Here is a 21,933-nt window from a genome sequence, read left to right on the forward strand (position 1 = left end):
TCCTGGCTAGTATTCCACCCAACATCTGCAACAAGGATGTTTTGATGATCACAATAGATGTAGTAGAACTCTTCCCAAGTATACCACATGACATGGGAATAGATTGGTTCTCTGACATCTTAACTAGCTTGAGTGATTTAAGTAACAACCAGATTAATATACTGATTGAATTTATGGAAATCATCCTTAACAACAATTATATATTCTTCAATGGAGAATACTTTAGGCAAAGAAAGGGTGTAGCCATGGGCTCCCCTTGCGCTTCATCTTATGCAAACATTGTTCTGCATAAATGGGAGCAAACTTATATACATTCTTCTAAATGGAAACAGTATATTTTATTTTACAAGCGATACCTGGACGACATTTGCCTATTGTGGCAGGGATCTAAGGAAGCGTTCTTGGAGTTTTTTGACTACATTAATACAACAACTGACTTTTTGTCATTTATTTATGAACTTAGCAGCAATTCATTACACTATTTAGACATCCTTCTCACTAAGGATAGTAAAGGAGAACATTTTGAATCAACTATTTACAGAAAGCCTCTATACTCCAATACATTTTTACATTTCGATAGTTCGCACCCCTTTTATACTAAAAAAGGAATCATCAGAGGTCAGTTGATTCGAGCATCAAGAATCTGTAGTACCCTAAATGCTTTTTTGAACGAAGTTACAACTTTAACTAACATGTTGGTAGAAAGAGGTTATCCCTCTCGGTTAATTAACACAATTACAGAAGAAATTTTAGAAAAAAGTGATTCTAAGTTTCCACCTTTGCTTAGTAAAGGTCTTTCGTTTCTTAAGAACAACAGAAAAGGAAATAATGATGTACAGAGGAGTTTCATTTACACTTATACTCAAGATGCAGCTTTTATTGAAAACACTTTGCAAGCCTTTTGGCCTATGTTATCAACACAAGAAGACATTAAAGACTATATACCAAGTACATTAACCTTCATTAGGAAACGTGACATAAATCTTAAAGGAATGTTCGAACAGAACACTAGTATAAGGAACACTAATAACACCATGGCCCCTCATAGGAAAAATGGAACTTTCAAATGTGGTGCGTGTAAGCAATGTAAGTACCTACTTAATGCTGAGGAAATATTTCTTCCAGCCAGGAATTGCACTTTGAGAACATCAGGGCACCACAATTGTAATACAATGGGGGTAGTATACTTAGGTATATGTACATTCTGCCATGGTTTTTATGTGGGTAAGACCACTAGAATGCTTAAAAAACGGATTTATGAACACGTATACGAAATTGAGAAAAAGAAAAATACTAATGCTTTCTTCAAACACTCTCTATTATGTGACAATATGTCTTTAAAATTTTTTGTTTTGGAATGAGTTACCAGTGACCCTAGGGGAGGTGACTGGGAAACTTACCTGGAAACTAGAGAGTTAACTTGGCAACTCAAATTAGATGCTTCAAGAAACCCAGGGATGAATGAGAGCATCAGTATTAACAGTATACTGAAAATGAAAAGGAATAAATTATAAACAATTTTTAAGGTTTTTGTTTAGTGTGTAATATTTTTGAAATTTCATGAATATTCATATTTAATTATATTACACTAGTTTTTAAAAGAAAGATTAACACATGAATTAATTCATTTATAGACTTGGTTATTAATATTAGGAAAATATTAAATACAAAAGAATTGATTAATTTTGTATTAATATTATACAAACTTTTTATGTATTAAATAACCTTAATCAAATGTGATACTCTTTTTTAGTATAATTTTTTAGTATGACATTTATCTTTATAGTAAGAAAATACTTTTATTGATGTTTTTAACTTATGACCAACAGAGATTTTTTAAGTGCAGTTTAAATTTATTAATTATGATTATCAATGTATTTCATTTATATATTTAATGAATTTAGAAGAGATTTGCTATTTTTAGTAGCATTCAAATTTGTTTAGCTGTTTGTTAATGTCCGTTGACTTCAAATGATTATATTGTTAAACAAAGTATAATGTTTGCAGTACTACTGCACTTTAAAAGTTGATTGTTTTATTCCAATTGTCAACTTAATTGCTTAATTGGCCGATTATCTTGTGTATTTATACAGTGTGGCCACACTTGCATTTTATCCTTGAAAAAGCCTGGAATTGTCCAGGCGAAAGCGCTTGGTTCACTTTTGGATTATTCTTCTGGTCTTCACTTTGCTAATAAAAGATTTGCGGTGGAACTACCTGGTTTGTCATTCCTTCACCAGCTGAGGAAGAAATTTGTTCTGTTTGGTTCGGTACTTAATTTGTACTGGTTGGCTTGGTATTCTACTAGTACTGGAGGATTTTTACAGATATTTTTGCTGTGCACGAACGGATTCCAGTTACCTTTCGTTGTTTTTGGTTCAGGCTTGGTGAGTTGTTCCAGTTCCTGTTTTCTCCAGATATGTTTTACCCATATGAGCCGTAAATAGACGTACATGTATGGGTCTTTTTAGTTGGGTTTGAAGCTGCATGATAAAATGTAGGATAAATGATTTTTCATGATTTTTCATGCACTTGCCTAGTCATGCACAAAATACAACTAAAGCTTTTTAAACTTTAAATTTTAAATATTAGCCTACTGTTTGTTCTAACATCCAAGAAAAGCCTTGGTCTAATTAGTTGCTGCTGCCTAAAGTATATAATGTATAACATGCAATATAATACTTTGTATTTTAAAATATTTTAAAATATTATACATTTGAAACATGATATATTTAATTCATCAATGTAAAGAACATAAGGAAGAGTTTTTAAAATGCATTTAAAATGTCTTTAAATATTTTAAGAAAAATCTGTTAATACTGGTTTGATTGGATAATTTATGTTAAATAATTGCTTAGTTTTAGTATTTAAATGATTGAGAAGTGTTTGTTTAATGTTTTAGTCTGAGGAAGGTGGGGAAAACTTCCCTACCGAAAGCGCTAACTACTATTCAATAAATCCGTGCTCTGCCTTTGATTTAAAGTTACTACGGCTTCCACTGTTTTTTCTTGTCTTTGGTTTGTTTGAATTTCCTTTTCAAAAGTTGGTCATGTCGAGTGGAAGTGGTGACAAGGATCAAGGCAGTGAGCATCATCGGACCGCTTCTCAAGTGCTGTTTTCGCAAAATGATACCCAGGAGATACCGGAAGGGAATTAGCTGCAAACAGCACAACCAGTTTCTAGCTCACCGGGAGACCTAACGGTTCTGGTGAACTTGCTCATGGTTAAAGTAGACAATCTATCGCAGAGGGTCCAGGAGCTCGCACCAAATGAAACACGCTCGGACCCTATTGTGTCAGGGACAAATATAGGAACTTTAAACACTACCACAGGAAGGCATGATGCGCTTGTGCTTGCTAATGTAGCAACAACTCAACAAAGACAGCAGCATATTGAGAACGGAGCTAGCAGGAGCATTTTAAATTCTAATGTATTTGGATCTGGTAACACAAACTCGGATTCTACAACTATTCCTACCTTATCAGCAGTGTTTGCAAACAGGGATTTTTTTGTTAACAATGGCATGGCAACTATGAACACACAGCAAGAGCGGGTGAGTACTTTTTCGGACAATTTGAATGTTTTTTACACCAAACTTTTCCGATGCAGGAAACTGCAATTGGAGGTGTCTTACCTCCGTGAATGCATTACAAAGGGACTAGTACCTAAGGGGCTACGCCAGTGGCGTTACCCCGCAGGGTTGATTAATAACTCTGTGTTTCATAAGGAATTGTTAACCCTGTTTGATAGGCAGGGAATTGAATTTATGGAGGCTTTAATCAACTTTTATAATACTGAAATCAACATGTTACAAGAGGATTTAATTAAATTGGAAACTTCATTACAACAGCATACAGACTTTCTAAGATATCGCTATGATTATCTTAGAATTCTATCTAGCATTGAAGCTTCTATCACCAAAATGTTATCAAATAAGAAACGTAAAATTGAGCGAGATGTTTTAGATTATAAAAATCTTAAAGCATACTCCCCTCCCCCTCCTGGACAGGTTGCGGCTTGGAGAGTCCCCCAAATGAATGAAAACCATGGGGCTGCTCATGAGGGTCAATCCAATGAGAACGAGAATGAGAACGAAGCCCCAGTTATCCGCAGAAGTGAACGAATAAGAAACTATACTAATAATAATAACAATTCTAATGGGGAAATAACAACAATGTAAATGAAAACTTTTTTCCGCCAGATGAACAGGCCTTCAATGTAAACAATGGGGAAAATCTGCAGGGTTTTCACAGGCCCTCGACAGTGAGGAACACCACGTCGAACAACGGGCAGAACAACCGGAGGGGCAATCAGAGGAGGAGGAGAGGCAACCAACGGAGACGTTAGAGCATCAGCTATCTAATGCCAGCTTTGAAGCTCTACCTTCTGAAACGGGGCCTAGCATCTTACATAATGAAAAAGGAGATTTTAAAATTTACAATTACACAATATTGACTGTTGAGCCTGATCTTGATGATTTCTTTGCTAAAGGCTTGTCATTCATTCCAGATAGAAGATGCAACTTAGTGAAAACGGTGATTGATCTCAAATTATTTGTCCGGAAGCTAAATTTAGCATGTACACTGGGCAATATGCCTTCTTTAGTTAACACACACAGGATTTCTAGTGTGTTCAATCCCCCTTTAAACCCAATCTTACACATTTTTGAAAAATTATGTGAATTGGACTTGAGGGCAATGGTCTCTAGCAATCATCCTTCTACCAGGGGGCTAAACCATATGCGTCGAAATGTAAGGAATGAGGAATTGGCTTTCATTAAATTATTGAATGATTGCAAAGTGAGGGTTATGGCACCTGATAAAGGCGGGGGACTAATATTCATGGATGAATACCTTTACGAAAGCAAAATGTTAGAATATCTAGAGTCAGACACGTATATACCCTCCAGCATCAATGAGATAAATTTAGCTTATAATGGAATCAAGAATATTTTGGAAGATCTACCCTTGGAAGGAAGTATTGATCATGATCTATACCTTTATTTATCCATGCCAGCGCCAAAAATCCCCACCTTATTTGGCACACCTAAAATACACAAAGATCTAGTGAATCCCCCTTTCAGACCAATAGTGGATGGGAGGGGGTCTATAACTTATGCTTGCGCCAAGGTGGTGGATAGCCTACTGAAACCATTATTAGAACGAGAAAGCCACATCTGCAGGGACTCATGGAGTTTTCTCTCAAACATCAGCAAAATCCCATATGAGCCAACTCTGGTATTTTTAGTGGTTGATATCAAGGACTTATATACAGTCATCCCACATGAATTAGGGATAATGTGGACAGTTGACTTCATGCTCAGCAAGGGGGCACCAAATGATCAAATGCTGCTGGTTGAAACTTTATTGGATGTCATCTTAAAAAATAACTTTTTGGTGTTTAAGAACAGATTCTTCCTACAAACCACTGGTATCGCTATGGGGTCACCGTGTGGCTGCACTTTTGCCAATAGTGTATTGGCCCACTGGGAATCTGAATTGCTTTTTAAAAATGCCCTTTTTCAAGAACATGTCACCTGGTACACTAGGTATCAGGATGACATGTTCTTCTTATGGAAGGGGTCATTTGAAGCCATACCACATTTTATTGAGAGCATATCAAAAATGACCCAATTCCTTGAGTTCACATACTCTACGGGAACCAATGAGATCACCTTCCTGGACATTAAAATCAGCAAGGACAATGAAGCTAACAAGTTCAAGTCAACTATTTTCAGGAAACAAACGTTTTCTAACACTTATCTGCATTTCACTAGCTTGCATCCCCTGCACCAAAAGAGAAGCGTTGTCAAGGGGCAGTTTGTTCGTGCAGCCAGAATGGTGTCCGAACAAGGTGACTTTTTGGTTGAATGCGATAAAATTCAATCTATGTTTCTTATGAGAGGGTATCCCCATATGTTTGTAGATGAAATTAAACAAGAAGTCTTATACAAGAGAGAAACAGGCCATTTCCAACCTTTATTAAGGGGAGGTAAAATGCAAGCTATTCCTAATAGCAGGAAAGAACATTGTAATATTTCTTTCTTATTCACATATTGTGTTGATTTCAAATCCATCAAGGATATTATTTCCAAAAATTGGAAATTATTTTCAGATGATCAACAACTCATAAAAGTTGTTGGGGAAAAGCCAAATTTTACTTATAAACGAGGCAACAATTTAAAAGAACTTTTGGAAAGCACTAAAGGGAATACACATGAGAAGCAACTAGGAATGTTTAAATGCGGAATGTGTTCACATTGTAGACATATGTTGGTTGGAAAATCCATTAAAATAATGGGCAATGATTATATAATCAAGGGGAAATTTAATTGTAACTCCAAAGGAGTGGTCTATGCGGCTCTTTGCAGGCATTGTCCTGCATTTTACATCGGCAAGACCGATAGACCATTCAAGAAGAAGGTGTATGAACACATATATGCCATAAATAATGGAGATATAAATAATGCTCTGGCGAAACATGTTTTCCAAAACCCCAGTCATACCTTTGGGTTTACAATATTACACCAAGTACAACCACAGATCAGAGGGGGCCCATGGCAATTACAATTAGAGGAACAAGAAGCAGCCTGGCAAATTCGTACATCATCCTATACACCACCAGGATTAAATGAAGTAGTATCAATTAAATGTATATTGAAGCTCAGAGCCCTTAGGAGGTAGAATTTAATAAATTTAATAATTTTAATAATTTTAATAATTTTCATGAAATAGACGTACATGTATGGATCTTTTTAGTTGGGTTTGAAGCTGCATGATAAAATGTAGGATAAATGATTTTTCATGATTTTTCATGCACTTGCCTAGTCATGCACAAAATACAACTAAAGCTTTTTAAACTTTAAATTTTAAATATTAGCCTACTGTTTGTTCTAACATCCAAGAAAAGCCTTGGTCTAATTAGTTGCTGCTGCCTAAAGTATATAATATATAACATACAATATAATACTTTGTATTTTAAAATATTTTAAAATATTATACATTTGAAACATGGTATATTTAATTCATCAATGTAAAGAACATAAGGAAGAGTTTTTAAAATGCATTTAAAATGTCTTTAAATATTTTAAGAAAAATCTGTTAATACTGGTTTGATTGGATAATTGATGTTAATTAATTGCTTAGTTTTAGTATTTAAATGATTGAGAAGTGTTTGTTTAATGTTTTAGTCTGAGGAAGGTGGGGAAAACTTCCCTACCGAAAGCGCTAACTACTATTCAATAAATCCGTGCTCTGCCTTTGATTTAAAGTTACTACGGCTTCCACTGTTTTTTCTTGTCCATATGAGCCATATTGCCGTATTGTTCATGATTTTCATATGGAGATAAAACATGATCAGATCAGATTGTCATTACAGCAATGCCTGACTTGCAGGACAACCACAGTGCAGGCTGTGAAGACTGGTAGAGATGGGTGGAGACTGCCAGCCTAGTCAAATAGAATTTGGTACATAATTCTATCATTTGTAAATACTGTGAAATGTTGAACTTAAAACAATGTGGCAACATTGCCCTCTGCTGTAAAGAAAGCTAAGTCAAGCATTTCCTGTTGGTCCTTTAAAATTAAAATTATTTCATGAGTGCCTTTGATGTTTATAAGTCGGCTCCAGTCCAGCTAGATGAAGGCTTCCTGCCTATTGTTTTAAGGGTAAAGTTAATGACCAGAATTTACATGTGGAATGTCCTTTATTGCTCTAAGTGTAAAAGAATGTAAATGCAGTTTCTGTCAGCCCGGGAACAGCAGGAAAGTGTGACATGATGTAATGTTTTAGCAGAACTGCAGTTTCAATTTAAACAGTGAGAACCAGAGATTATGAAACATTTTTTGCCTTGACTATCCAACTCACATCACTCTGCCTTGCTCTGTAAGTAAGTTATTTTAGAAGTGTGTTTTCTTGTAGCAATAGCTAGGAATTAGAAAGTTTAGACTAAGTGGTTTTCTGTGATGTCAGAACTGTAATACTGATTTATTTTAATAATTTCTGTGTGATCTCTGAACTTTTGACTAGCAGTGTGTAGTAGAAAGTATTGTCGTATGGTTTTAATTATTTATTATTAAATATCTGAAAACCTTTTAACTGTGGCTGGTTTGTGTAGAGATCATTTAAGCTCTAGAGTACATTGCATATTTATAGTGATTACTGTACCAAATCCTTTTAATATGCTTTGACTGTTTAGTCATACTACCAATTGGATAATAATATTGCACAGTAATAATTGGACACCCTTTTAAGGGCCTTTGAGTAGCTGATATGTATTAGTGGGTGGTGGCCAGTGGTAGTACCATATAGTCTGGGAGAAAGGGGCACAGCTGGAGAACCTGTGCCAGCCTTCCCCAGGAGTGTCTGTGTGGTTGTATAAACTCTTCTCAAAGTGTGTGTGTGTCAGCTACTTGGGCAGGGACATGAAGCACTGGTTGGACACAGAGGGTGCTAGAGGTTTTAGCTTGCCCACTAGGCTGAGATCTGGACCCTATAGCTGTGCCAGTGGGGAGTCTTATTGGGGACCTGGAGAGCAAGGGAGAGACCAGCCCCAGACTGACTGTGATCTCTGCATGGTCTTAAGGGAAATTGCACTTTACTGTGTGTATTTGTTATCCTTTCCTCTCATATGAGACACCCTCTCTGGTGTTAGTGGTGAGGATTGTGGCTCCTTGATTGCTGGGCCAGGGCACAGGCATCATACAGACATTGCTAGATGAACTCTTATGTGTCTCGTATCCCTATCAGCATTTCTCAGTTTCAAATCATGGCCATGGCTCTTTTTCAGATTAACTGAATATCCCTCACAAAGCGGCAAATGATGGTAGCTAGCTAATGTGATCTGCAGTACAGTGGGCATTGTGCTTCCCTTGTACACTAACTCATGTGGAGAATTGGAGGAACTGTTGCTTGTACACATAACATGGGCAACCCAACCATTGACCACTTACAGTATGCTTGCTGTGTGTAGTAAAACATATGGCCAGTCTGAGGAACTGTCCTCTATTCATATCACATGGGTAGCCAGACCACTGACTACTGACAGCAGCCTTGCTATGTACATATGTGCATTAACAAAGTTGAATAGTCTGAGGAACTGTACATATAACATGGACAGCTAAACCACAGACTGCTGACTGTACGTGTGTGTGTGTGTGTGTGTGTGTGTGTGTGTGTGTGTGTGTGTGTGTGTGTGTGTGCGCGTGCGTAAGTATATATATATATATATATATATATATATATATATATATATATATTTATATATACTGTATATTTATTTATGGGTCTGGTAACTTTGTTGAATGGTTTTTGGTCAACATCTGTTTAATCAACCCAGTTTGGTCTACTAAGCAAATGGTCGACAGGGATGCAAGGTCAACAATCCTTGGGTAGGGGAATATACTCTTTTCCCAGGGGTTCTGTGATCTTGACGTTACAATATATAATTAGCAGGTGGTGTGGGGATGCATGGGGCTTGCACCCCTGCAAAAAGCAATGCTTTCTTTGTGTTTTTTTTTAATGTTTTGCTTGAGCTGAGATTAATCCTTGGTGCATGCATAGTGATGTGTTTCTACATCACGCACATCAACATAAATGGTATTTGATCAATTTATGTACATTAATATATATATATATATATATATATATATATATATATATATATATATACATTTGCATATAGATAGATAGATAGCTATATAGATATATGGATGTATTACTTTTTATTGTGTGTGTTTCCACTGATGAGTGAAAAATCTGTTGCAGCTGATCAAAAATCAACATATCAAACTGTATCAGTTTTTTCACAATGAGAATGCAGTACAGTGGGTATTGGGGAAGATGCCCTTTCTCCATTGTAGTGTAATGTCATATAATTTTCAGAGGGTGTGGGGTGTGCAGTGGAAGCTTGCTGCCATGCAAAAATCATGTGATTTACTTTATTTATAATCCATTGTGGATCAATGTTTTTCTTCTTTGTTGACTGGGGTTTGATCATTGCTGGAGCGATATTTTGCATTATTTATGGAAGGGTAGAACAAGGTGTGATGTCCATGCACTGGCCCAGCTATCAGTGAGCCCCAGTCTTCACCACTAACTCCCGTGAGGGGTGTGCACATTGGGAAGGATAACAAATACACACACACATTAAAGTACAATTTCCCTTAAGAGCACACAGAGATCACAGTCAGTCTGTGGCTGGTTTCTCCCTTTTCTCTCCAGATCCCCAAAAAGACTCCCCACTGGCACAGCTATATTGTGGGGTCCTTAGCCAGGGTCCAAAGCCAGGTCCTCCTAGCACTCTCTCTGTCCAACCAGTGCTTCATATCCCAGCCCAAGTAGCTCACACACACCCACACACACACACACACACACACACACACACACACACACACACACACACACACACACACACACACACACATACACACAGACACACTTTGAGATATGATTTATATACAACCACACAGACACTCCTGTGAAAGGCTGGTACAGGTTCACTAGCTGTGCCCCTTCTGTCCAGGCTATAAGGTGGTAATCACTGCCACCAGGACCCTTACTTATCAGGTTCTAAAAGGGCCATTATCAAAGGGTGCCCAATTATCACTGTGTAATATTATTATCCAATTAGTAAGTGTGACCAGAACTTTTTAAGGCTTATTGGAGTGGCTTGGCCAGTATCACTATATACATGCAATGTACTCTAGAGCTTAAATTATCTCTACACAAAACAGCCACAGTTGAAATGTTTAAAAATATTTAATAATAAATAATAAAGAACACAAGACAATACTTCTTACTACACAGTGCTAGTTGAGAGTTCAGACACAAGAACATTCTCAAAATAATACTGTAGAATAGTTCTGACATCAGTACAGAAAACAACTAGTCTAATCTTCCTATTTCCTAGCTATTTCTAAGAAAGACACTAAAGTCTAAGATCCTACTTAACAGAGCACAGGCAGAGTGCTGGTGAGATGGCTGTTCTCAAGGGAAATGCAAATTTCTCTCTCTCTGCTTCTGAGAAAGTCCTTTAAATTGATAATACAACCTGCTGAATCATTTTAGATTATATCATTCTTAACAATTCTCTGGTTCCCAGGCTGACAGAAAATCTACATTTACATTTCTTAGTAAGTTTGCACCTGATTAGGAAACACGGCAATAAACGACATGTAAATTCTAGCAATTAACTCTGGTCTCAAAACAGTAGAAAGAATCTGCTGGTTTAGACATCATGGCTCCAAGTTTGAGATCAAGCAGTCATACAAGGCTTGACTTATCAGCTTTCTTTCAGCAGAGTGCACTGTTGTTACATTTTTGACATTCAGCATTTAACAACATTTTCTTCCATTTAAGAGAACAAGCCTGTGGCTTATATTAATATTTACAAATGACAGATTTATCTACAAAATTCTATCTGGCTAGACTGGTAGCCTTCACATATCTTCACATAGCCCCCTCCCCCGAGAACTCAAGCTAGTTTTTCAAGAGACCTTTGAGATATATATATTACCCCATTGCCTGTCTTGAGAGCCCATCTGCATTGGCATTGCTACTCCCACTGCAGTGCTGCACTGACATATATCCTTGCAACCCTAGGATCCATCTTAGCAATTTGGCATTTTGTTGGCTGGCTCTGTTTAACCATGTTAGTGGACTATGATCTGACACTACAGTGAATATTCTTCCATACAGATAAGGTGAAGTTTCTGCAGTGCCCACACTATGGCTAGACATTGCTTTTGTACAGCTGCATAGCATTCCTCTATGGGTTGGAGCCTATGACTGAGATAAACCATTGGGTACTCTTCTCCCTCTGAAGAAATCTGGCTAAGTACAGCCCCCACCCCATGGTTCAAAGCATCCACCTACAAAACAAATTCTTTGCTGCAGTCTGGACTGGCTAACACAGGGGATCCTCCCAAAGCTTCTTTAAGCTTCTGGAATGCCTGCTCACATGCTGTGGTCCACACTACCTTATCTGGCCTGTTCTTCCTTGTCAGATCTGTGAGGGGAGCAGCTATGGTACTATAACTAGGGGCAAACTTTCTGTAGTACCCTGCTGTCTCTAAGAATGCCCTCACCTGCTTTTTGGTAACAGATGCAGGCCATGCCTGAATGTCTTCTACTTTGGCAGGTTCTGGCCTGATCTTACCAATCCCCACTATATGTCTCAGGTAAAAGACCTCTGCCATACCCACCTGACATTTACTCGGCTTAATGGTCAACCCTGCCCTCTGTAGTCTGCCCAGCACCTCCCTGACATGTTGAAGGAGCTCTTGCCAGGAATGGCTGTAGATGGCAATATCATCTAGGTAAGCAAGGGCAAACCCTCCTGCTCCTGCTAGGATATGATCTACCAGCCCTCTTGAAAGTCGCTGGGGCATTTTTCATTCCAAAGGGCATCTTTGTGAACTCATACAAGCAAAAAGGAGTCACAAAGGCTGACCTTTCTCTAGCACTGGGAGTCAGGGCCACCTGCCAGTAACCCTTGGTAAGATCAATGATGGGAAGATACTTAGGCCCACCCAGCTGCTCTAGGGCCTCATCTGTCCTAGGCATGGGGTAAGCATCTAACTCTGTGTGACTATTTAATTTCCTGTAGTCCACACAGAACCTGGTGCTGCCATCCTTCTTTGGCACCAGCGCCACTTGGGGGGGAGGTACTGTTGGACTTTTGAATTACCCCTAGTTCCAACATCTCCTGTATCTCCTCCATCAGAGTCTGTTGGACTCTCTCAGGCACCCTATAAGGGCCTGCCTAATAGGCCTTTTGGGTCCTGTATCCACCTGGTGCTGCACCAGGTGGGTGCACCCTGGTTTCCTAGTGAACATTCCCCAAACACCTGTAACACTGCTTGGATTTCTCTAATCTGGGTAGGAAATAGCTGCTGAGACATTGTCACCCCTTCCACTGAGGTGTCAGTTCGAGCCTCACTGAGGAGATCAGTCACCAGATCTTCCTCAGACTCCTGCAATTCCCTGCAAATGCTCAGCACAAGGGCCTCCCTATCATAGTAAGGTTTCATCATGTTAACATGGTACAATTTGTGCCCCTGTCTTCGGCCTAGCAGTTCTACCATATAGTTAACATCACTTACCTTTCTTAACACCTTGTAGGGTCCCTCCCAGGCTGCTTGCAGTTTGTTGTGTCTGACAGGAATGAGAACCATTACCTGCTGCCCTACAGCATACTCTCTAGCTCAAGCATTCCTATCATACCATACCTTTTTGTGTTGCTGGGCTTCTGCCAGGTTCTCCTGGGCCAAATCTATGAGTTCCCTGAGCCTTGTCCTGCGGTGTAGGACATATGCCACAACAGACTCCTTGTGAGATTCACACTGACCCTCCCACTCATCACGAATTAAATCTAGAAGTCCCCTCACCCTGTACCCATACAACAACTCAAAGGATGAAAAACCTGTGGATTCCTGGGGAACCTCTCTGTAAGCAAACAACAGATGGGGCAAGTATTTTTTCCACTCCCTTTTAAACTGGTCTGCAAATGCCCGTAACATGGACTTGATTGTAGAGTTTAACCTTTCAACCAAACCATTAGTCTGGGGATGGTAGGGGTGGTCTTCAGGTGCTTCACCCCACAGTACTTCCACAGACAAGCCAGTAGGTCTGACATGAAATTGGCACCTCTGTCAGTCAGTATTTCTTTTGGGAAACACACCATGCTGAAAATCTCTAACAAAGTATTTTCCACTGTTTCTGCCTCAATAGAGGACAGAGCCACTGCCTCAGAGTATCTTGCAGCATAATCTACTTTCACTAGGATATACTTTTCCCCTGTGGAACATGGGGTACTCAGAGGCCCCGCAATATCCACAGCTACCCTCTGAAATGGCTCCTCAATCACAGGCAAAGGCATCAAAGGAGCTCTCACCTTGTCTCCAGCCTTGCCTACCTTTTGGCACTGCTCACAGGTCCTGCAGTACCCTGTTACATCTCTGGAAATTCCAGGCCAATAAAAATTCTGCATAATACATCTCTTTGTACATTTTATGTCCCTACGACATGCTAAGGGAATATCATGGGCTATGGCTAGAAGGGCCAGACAGTAGGCTCTAGACACTACCAACTGCTGTATCCTCTCACCTTCTAGCCCTCCCTCAGAGGTCCACTCTCTATACAGTAACCCTTTGTTCCAGTATACTGATTCCCCCTTCCCTTGAGAATCAGGTGCCACACTAGCTACCTGCCTCAGGCCTTGCAATTTAGGGTCTGAGAGCTGAGCTTGTCTCAACTCTCTCTTGTAACCCTTCCCAGCTCCCCTTCCACAGGAAGTCTGTCATCCTCTGACAGTGGGGCTTCACTGTCAGCTTGGGTACTACTACACACCTCTACCTTTGCAGTCATGCTGTCCAAGGGAACATCTGTACCCACAAGCAGCTGTGGCTCACCTTCAGTCTCATTGCTACAGAGTAGCTCCCTCCCTGAAGTAACCACCTTACCAGTCTTGGCTGCAAGTATGTGGTCTGTTTGGGTCTCCCCAGGCTACCAGACCCACATGCTTGTCTTGAAGCCTGACTGCATGTAATTGCATAAACATATGGTACTGCCTCATCCAAATCCTTCCCTATCAGGACATCTACAGGATGGTAGTTTAGTACCCTTGTTGTCTCAAGACAACCTACTATCGGTATTTTATCTTTCCCACTTACTGGCTCTCTCATCTTTTGTTCCCCACCTTCCCTCCATGGAAATCTGTACGCTACTTGGCCCCACTGGTTGCATGCAAAACATTTAACCCTAGGTCCTGGATGTGTACTTGAACTAGTGGCTTCCTCTGCTACTGGCAGATTCTATTGGGGCAGTCTGGGATGCCCACCATGGATTCCTTTAGACCCATGAGCAGTACTGGGGTCCCTTTCCTGTGCAGGAATGCCCTGCTTGCTAGGTGTAGGTCTCCCTTTTTCCCCAACTCCTCTGAAGTAGCACATTGTCTATCAGCTAACCAGATCCTCATGTCCTCAGGCAAAGTGCTAAGGGCTTGTTCCCTCACCAAAAGGTCTGCCAGTCCTTCAGAAGTAGTGACCTGACATACACTCAGACACCTATAAAAATAAGTGCTTAGTTCAGATACATATTCATACACACTTTCATCTGCCTTGCATATATGCTCATGAAACTTTTTCCTATAAGTTTCAGGTGTTAGCTTAAAAATTCTAACGAACAGTTCTTGACAGCAGTATAATTAAAATAGTCAACATCAGACATTTTGGATAAAATAGTTACAACTTTACTATGGAGTAAGGTGGTCAGGAACCATACCCAGAGCCTTTGGTCAACATCATACTGTTTACATAACTTCTCAAAATTATCCCCCTCTGTAAACTGTGGAAGAAATGTACTGACCTTTTGTGCTTCTGGGGTCCTGTTACTCCCTTCCCCATTACCTCTATGACTCTGGCAAAGAGTCAGCATTTTCTTTTTGTGCTGCCTCTGCCTTTCCCTCTCCTCAGCTTCCAGGCATAGCATTTTCTCATTCTTCTCAGCCTGTAGACATCTCAGTCTCTCTGCTGATTCTGTTTCCAAATGCCTGGCCTCCAACTCAAGTCTCTTTATTTCCAGATGGATTTTTAAGTCCTCTGAAGAAAGGTTGAGCTGTCATTTCTCTGAGTTTGTACATCTCCACGGCCAGTCTGATCACCCTCCTGATTGCTGTTTTATGATGCAGCTGTGACCAAAGCTGCAATCATGTCTGCCTTAGTCAGGTTTACATGCACCACTCCCTTAGCCTGGCACATCTCAGCCAACTGGCTCCTTGTCAGCTTGCCATACCTCTCTGCTGACATGCTTGCCTGCTCTCCCTGACTAACTAAGCTAACAAAAGAAATAAAACAGTTGAGATCTGAACTCTGAATATTCACTATGTGGCTGATTTAGAGTACAAAAACACCTTCAGTGATCACTGTACACAAGCTACAATAATTCAATATCCACACCGCTACAAGCCAATTGCCAACCAATGAATATGTGGTGTGGATATCCTACCACTGCCAAACAATTAATATATGACACACATGCACTGGCCCAGCAATCACGGAGCCTCAATCCTCAACACTAACACCAGTGAGGGGTGTCCACATTGGGATGGATAACAAATACACACACAGTAAAGTACAATTTCCCTTAAGAGCACACAGAGATCACAGTCAGTCTAGGGTTGGTTTCTCCCTTTTCTCTCCATATCCCCAATAAGACTCCCCAGTGGCACAGCTACCTTAGCCAGGGTCCCAAGCCAAGTCCTCCTAGCACTCTCTCTGTCCAACCAGTGCTTCGTGTCCCTGCCCAAGTAGCTCACACACACACACACACACACACACACACACACACACACACACACACACACACACACACACACACACACACACACACACACACTTTGAGATATGATTTATATACAACAACATAGACAGTCCTGGGGAAGGTTAAGGTAGTAATCACTGCTACCAGGACCCTTACTTATCAGCTACTAAAAGGGCCCTTACCAAAGGGTGTCCAATTATTACTGTGTAATATTATCCAATTAGTAAGTGTGACCAGAACTTTTAAGGCTTATTGGAGTGGCTTGGCCAGCATCACTATATACGTACAATGAACTCTAGAGCTTAAATTATCTCTACTCAAAGCAGCCACAGTTAAAAGGTTTAAAAATATTTAATAATAAATAATAAAGAACACAAGACAATTCTTATTACTACACAGTGCTAGTCGAGAGGTCAGACACAGGAAGATGCTCAAAATAATATTGTAGAATAGTTCTGACATCAATACCAACAACAACTAGTCTAATCTTCCTATTTCCTAGCTATTTCTAAGAGAGATACTAAAGTCTAAGCTCCTACTTACATACAGAGCACAGGCAGAGTGCTTGTTAGTTGGATGTTCTCAAGACAAATGCAAAATGCTCTCTCTCTGTCACTGAGAAAGTCCTTTAAATTGATAATACATCCTGCTGACTCATTTTAGATTACATCATTCTTAACAATTCTCTGGCTCCCAGGCTGACAGAAACTCTACATTTACATTTCTTATTAAGCTTGCACCTTGTCAGGAAACATGGCAATAAACGACATTATACTTGTAAATTCTAGCAATTAACTCTGGTCTCAAAACAATAGAAACAATCTGCTGGTTTAGACATCACGGCTCTGAGTTTGAGATCAAGCAGTCATACAAAACTTGACTTATCAGCTTTCTTCCAATAGAGTGCACTGTTGTTACATTTTTGACATTCAACATTTAACACCATTTTCTTCCATTTAAGAGAACAAGCCTGTAGCTTATATTAATATTTACAAATGACAGAATTATCTATAAAATGCTATCTGGCTAGGCTTGCAGCCTTCACATATATTCACACAAGGTGTGCAGATGGGGCTTGACCCTGCATAAAGCATTTTTAATCTGAGGTTGCTCTATATCTTAGCTCACCGGTTTGAGCTTTCTTAAAATCTTTAAGAGTTCTAAGGTTTCTGATTAACTGAGCTGCTATTTTCATATTACATGTTTTAGGATAGATAGGACATGGTGAATGGGCCAACATTTACTTTGTGGCCTGCAAAGAGTTAGCAGCCTTATTGGTGGTGGCTCATGGATATATTAGGACTACTATATTGTATGAAAAGCTAGTAAGTAAGGTCCATGATATTGTCCTAAAAATTTCTATATTCTTTATTATGTCTTATGTTTTCTGGGAATTGCTAATCTGATCATTACAGCTCTGTTCCTTTTGCTACTTACGTCTGAAGTCAATATTGAGTACTTCACAATGCAAAAGAAATTAATAGCATACATTTTTTGAGAGGCAGTGCAATATTTTTTTCTAAAATGGAACAAATATTGGTACTTTGTTTTTCAGTATAATAGGCATTAGCAGAAGTCAAAAGTCATGTAGTAAGGTGACCTTTTCTATGAGCATAAACATGGGGAAGTGTGTAGGATTATGTAAGATTTTTCTAGCAGTGTAGGTGTACTTTCTCTTAGTGTTGTAGCCCCTCACTGGGATTAGATCAGTGGGGGTGGAACCATGGTTTCTTAATATCACACACAGCATGGTTTTAATTGAAGAGGAATATAACGTAAATGAATATAAACAGTTTCTGGTTACTGCAGCTCATTTATTTTATTTACTTTTATTTTGCTTTTAAAAAAACTGCGGTGGTGGTGCTGCGGTAGCATTGTCACCTCACAGTAAGACGTTGTCCTGTTTGATTCTCAGCTAGAGCGTCTTCTGTGTGGAGACATGCGTGAATGGGCGTACCTTGATTGAAGGTTGTGCATCAGGGCCGGCAACTCGGCACTTAAAAATCTACTGCCAATCATTAGCGGACCGGAGTTCTGCTGTAGCGATCCCTAACCGGGAAAAGCCGAAAGACACAACAACTTTTATTTTGCTTTTGTTTTTATTTTTTTTTATTTATTTGTTAATCAGGTCAGTGAACCAGTCTAACTGGGACATTTTTCAACCATGACCTAAAACACAATGTCAAGCATGAATGCATTATGTATTGACAGTTTACAGCAGTCAGTCAACAGCATGTTTTTGGAAGGTGACAGAAATTGCAGTGTCCAGACAAAGTTCATGCAGACATGGGAAGGCTATGCAAACTGTACACAGACAGTAATCAGAGGTCAGTACAGCGAGGCAGTCATCATTACCACTGAGGCACCATGCTACGTCATTTTTTTATATCCATTTTGTCATATTCAGGGACCTGTAGGAGGTAGTGCTTATCTTAGCAAGAAAGTAAGTTTTCATAAGCTCTACCTTCTATTAAAATAAAATATATACAGAATGCAGTACTAAAGTTATAAAAAGCTGTGTACTTAGAAGTGTCAATTGTAATGCAGTACGGTTTGCATTTAAACTTAGTACATTAGTGACAGTAACTGCCAAACTGGAAAAAAAGTTTAATTTTGTTTTTTGGCAAAATACACAGATTAGTAGCATTTGGCCTACAAGGGGTGATTTTTATTTGTAAACATAAGTCACGTGATAGAATAGAAAGGCTTACATAGTCAAAAATGCTGAATGAATCCACAGTCCAAAGGAGTGAGGCAGTAAAATGAGTTACAATCAATGCTTTGCGTGTTGTTTAGATAACCAGTTGAGAAGGTGAGCCATGAAATCTGATACTCTAGTCACAAGGGCAGTAGTAGAAATCAATGATTATAGTCTTTTATCTTTTACAAAACATATGTCCTGAGGCAATGTAGGTAGAAGATTGGTTCAGCATTACCTGTAACATCCCAGAGGTCAAATTCTTAACTGTCACATAGTAAGCTATTGCATAATTTGAACTAGTACATGGCCACATGTGAAGGACAAGACCAAAAAAAAAAAAAACATTAAAAAGAGAGAATAAGGAATGTATAAAAAGAGGACTTGGAAGAAGGAAATTGGTATGATTGCTAATCTTTTTATTTTGGAAGAACCATGGCTGAAGAAAGCCTGGGAAATTAACAAATATTCTGTGGACACTTAAAACAGATGTCACGTTTTATAAGCAGACAGCATATGGATACTCTCTAATATTGCATTAGTAAAACATTAGTAATTAAATACAAACTAGATATGAGCTGTAGTGCTTCTTCTGTTTCATGTTGTTCAAGTGGTGTGCCCCCAGCCATTGTGTGTGTGTGTTTGTGTGTGTGTGTGTGTGTGTGTTTGTGTTTGTGTTTGTGTGTGTGTGTGTGTGTGTGTGTGTGTGTGTGTGTGTGTGTGTGTGTGTGTGTGTGTGTGTGTGTGTGTGTGTGTGTGTGTGTGTGTGTGTGTGTGTGTGCGTGTGTGTGTATGTCTGTGCACGTATGTATATTCCCAATAAGCACACCGTGTCTCTCTCTTTTTGTTGTTACTCTAGAAAAACAGAACTGATTGAATAGTGATGAAAGGACTTTATTTAATATTACCATTTCAAATTACCTTCAAAAATGCACATATTACTTAGCTTATCTTAGAATTACATCTTTGAATGACTGTTCTTGAATGTCGGGCATTATGCTAGTTAAAGCATAAGATTGCTTTGTTTTCTCAGTATGGGGTCACCCAGCATTGTTATAGTGTGTGACAGTTCTTTATTTTACTGACAGCAAATATTTTTAATATTCATTTTAATAACACTGGTAATCTTGATTCTGATAAATAAATACTTTCCTTTCTTGTATGTTTACTGTCTGTAGGGTCCTTCTGACATGCTCTGAATAGCATCTCTTTGTCCCACCCCCCAAACGATCTGAAACAGTGACCTAGATAGGTCCTTCAGGAGTGTTTTCTGCTCAGAATACTATGCAATAAAATATATAGTTTGCTGTCCCTTTGGGATGTTTTCATAGCATTCTTCACACAAAGATTTGTCTCTCAGCATATCATTTGCTTTGCCATAATTGCTTTTTAACCAAAGACAGTGAGTTCTCCTATTTTAGCTTTTAGCATGATTGACACATTCTTGGTAATGCTGCTGCCCTCCTGTAGGTCTATTGCAGTTTCATTTTTTCACTGGTAGAATGTTACATGATTACATAATCATAAACTGGATGCTTCTTCCTTGCTTCTGGAACTACTGGTATTAGAAATTGTTGCTCATGAATGAAACTGATTGTAAATGATGAAACGATGTAGATGATGTCCATGATGTCTACATAATGGAGGTTTTCTCCATGATCCTCCCCAGAAAAAAAGAGAACTACTCAGTCGGAATTTCCCAGTAAGGAAATGCCAATAAAAAATAAATAAATCAGGTTTCAAGGTGCTCCAAGGTATTATTGTTATCAGACAACATCATTTGTCTTGCCTCCTCTGAGACTTTGTGATATTGTTTTGAAGTCCATCAGCTCCTGGCTACAAATTATGAGGACTGAGAAATATCGATCATTATAGGTTCATTAAGTGTAAGCAGGGGCTTGGGAGATGAAACATTTAAAAGCAGTGGCCTGGGAGATTAACCATTACAGGCTGCCTGTGTCTCATTAGAGACATAGGTGCCAAACCAGGAATGAATTTCCTATTCCCTGTCCAATTGTCTAAGTTACACTGGGATTGAGTTAGCGAGGAACTCTGCTTCACATGTATGGGGATCCTGTTCCAGAGAAGGGGTAGTATTTGGGATACAGACCTGTCTCTCCAGCAGGTCCTATTTATATCACAGGCAGTGTGTAAGTCTTTAGAACGGGTAATTCTGGTGGTTTGTTTTGTGGATATGCAGGAGGTCCATCAGGGTGGAGGTCTGACAATACTTTGTATGCCAGGCATAGATCTTCCCTCAACAGCCTGTAGGAAACATAATACAGGGATAGAGCTTTGAGGAGGTCTGCATGGGACATGTTACTTATGCCCTGTATTCTTTTATTAATGAACCTCTGTGAAAGTTCTGATTGTTGGATGTGCCTGGTTAGGTACATACCAAAGGGAGCACTGTACTCAGTGACAGCTCTGATGAATGTTAAATAGAGTGGAACAACGACCTCCTTGGACTTAGATGCCATGCCTTTGTTTATAAATTGCACAACATAAATTGACTGCCACACTACTATAGACATATAATGGCCAATGGCTAGACTACTGTCTATGTGAGTCCCAAAGTCCCTCACTACTGGGTTAACTCTTAGGGGTGCATTGTAAATATGTTACCAGGAATGGATGATTTACTGAAGGATACTAGCTCACATATCTTTCCATTTAGTTTAAGTTCATGGTTCTGACACAAGTTATTTTTCTGTAACAGCCCTTCCTGGAGAACATCTGTGTAAGTGGGAATTCTATGACTGCTCATAATTTGCAATCATCTGCAAATTTAGTCAGCCAGAGACCCTTGACATTGGCCTTGACTTCAGAGAAATAAATTCCAAAAAGGAGTAGTCCCTGGACAGATCCCTGAGGGACTGGTAGTTTTCCATTCTACATACATAGTTCTGCATGGT

The sequence above is a fragment of the Protopterus annectens genome, chromosome 4.part0, assembly GCF_019279795.1.
Source record: "Protopterus annectens isolate FY-2018-M chromosome 4.part0, PAN1.0, whole genome shotgun sequence".
NCBI classification, from domain to species: domain Eukaryota; kingdom Metazoa; phylum Chordata; order Ceratodontiformes; family Protopteridae; genus Protopterus; species Protopterus annectens.